The sequence below is a fragment of the Myotis brandtii genome, unplaced genomic scaffold (assembly GCF_000412655.1).
Source record: "Myotis brandtii unplaced genomic scaffold, ASM41265v1 scaffold32, whole genome shotgun sequence".
Classification (NCBI taxonomy): Eukaryota; Metazoa; Chordata; class Mammalia; order Chiroptera; family Vespertilionidae; genus Myotis; species Myotis brandtii.
The window spans coordinates 14,312,039-14,314,126 of record NW_005362269.1 but is presented as its reverse complement, the minus strand read 5'-3'; the positions used below and the strand labels follow the sequence as shown (position 1 = coordinate 14,314,126).

General features: G+C 49.7%; 1 protein-coding gene across 1 annotated transcript in view; it reads right to left on the bottom strand.

The window, feature by feature from the left end:
- The window catches only part of WWC1 (WW and C2 domain containing 1), a 126,668-nt gene that overhangs the window by 2,864 nt on the left and 121,716 nt on the right, over window positions 1-2,088 (bottom strand).

Sequence of the window (2,088 nt, the reverse complement as noted above, 5' to 3'; positions counted from 1 at the left end):
AGAGAGGAAGGGAGAGGGATAGAGAGTTAGAAACATCAATGAGAGAGAGAGAAACATCGATCAGCTGCCTCCTGCACACTCCCCACTGGGGATGTGCCCGCAACCAAGGTACATGCCCTTGACTGGAATCGAACCTGGGACCCTTGAGTCTGCAGGCTGATGCTCTATCCACTGAGCAAAACCAGTTAGGGCTCTTTTTTTTTTTTTAATGCTCAATCGAGGATATTTTTTCATTGACTTTTAGAGAGTAGAAGGGAGAGGGAGAGACACTGAGAGGGAAACATCAATGTAAGAGAGACACATTCATTGGTTGCCACCCACACAAGCCCAGACCAGGGCCAGGGAAGGAGCCTGCAACCAAGGTATGTGACCTTGACCAGAATCGAACCCAGGACACGTCAGTGCGTGGCTCAACGCTCTATCCACTGAATCAAACTGGCTAGGGGATATGCCCTTCCTCTTGATGCAAACCTATGTAAGTGCCTCTGAACAAGTCACCGAGAGCCCTGAAATATCCATGTCTTTCCAACATTGCACACAGCCAGAACTCTGGTCAGTGAAGACACTGTTTAAATGACTCCTTAGCAGATCACTGTCAGTACCAGACAGTCATGCATGTACTATAATTTACTATAATTGAAAGGTCAGGTTTTGTCAAGGCGAGGTATTTTCTTACCTCTTCCTATGCCTTGGCTACTGGGAAGCTCAAAGGTAAATGTGATAGACAACCACAATTAGGTTAAAAATATATGTATTCCCTTCTCATCCTTAGAACTCTAATTCTCCATTTTCCCTGAATGCTCTTATTAAATCCCTGATATAAGTACACAGGGCATAAGTAATAAATTAGAAAGAAACATTTGGGGACTTTCTCAATCGCTTGAGTCAGCCTGAAGCTCCGACGCTAGTCCTGACCCAGGAAGTCCAGCACCACGTTCCTGCTCTAAGGCATCACCAGCTGCATCAAGAGCTGGGGCTTCAGCGGGTGGCCCTCCCAACAATCCAAGCAGGCGCCCTCTTCACAGAGCTCGCTGCATTGCCTGGCTGCGCGCAGACAGAACTGGCAAAGGTCTGGCATCCCTGCCCTGCGTGGCAATCCGGGGGTGGCAGGTGTTATGAAACTGAGTCAAAGGCGTCTACTAGCCCAGTGTTGCTTCCTTTTACATGGTAGTTTGGGACCTGTTATAGCTCAAAGCCCACTAGTGCCAAGCTTAAAATTTTTACTCATCCAGTTGTTTTATTTTTTTAAATATATTTTATTGATTTTTTACAGAGAGGAAGGGAGAGGGATAGAGAGTTAGAAACATCGATGAGAGAGAGAGACATCGATCAGCTGCCTCCTGCACACTCCCTCCTGGAGATGTGCCTGCAACCAAGGTACATGCCCTTGACCGGAATCGAACCTGGGACCCTTAAGTCCGCAGGCTGACGCTCTATCCACTGAGCTAAACCGGTTAGGGTGCCATCCAGTTGTTTTAAACACAGCTTGAACAAGCAGTTTTAAACCATTTAGAAGCGGCCTGCTTTGCATACCCTGTGAAGCGAAGCTCCACCCATCGTCTGCTGGCCGAAGATAAGATACACTCTGGGGCCATCAAGGACCCCAAACTGCTGTTCTCTGACCCAGAGACTCCTCGTGGTGCTGCTGAGTGATGTCATCACGATGCCCCCTCTCCAACCCCCTCTCCTTAGGAGCTCCCTTGCCCTCCTGCCCTCCAGGTGTGGCCCCAGTCATTGTCTCTGGGAGGTCCCGCGCTGTGAGGGACTTCTCCGGCATGCTAATTTGTTTGTGAAAGCAGCGCTACCCTGATAAAACTCATGGCGTGCTACTGTCATTCCCTCAAACTCACTGCAGGAGGACGGAGGACGGAGAAGCGAGCAGGCTGTGTTCCCTGCTTCTTAGTCCTGAGCCCTGCATGGCCCACCCCTCTCTGCTTGGGCGATACCTGCTGGGTGGGACTGCGTGGGCAGGCACCAGGGCGGGTCACTGTCCTAGATGAACTGCTAGTGTGCTCCAGCCAGATGAGGTGCCAATGTTTGATGAAGGGTTGCACAAAGAAATACATGTGAATGGATAATAAGGGCTTG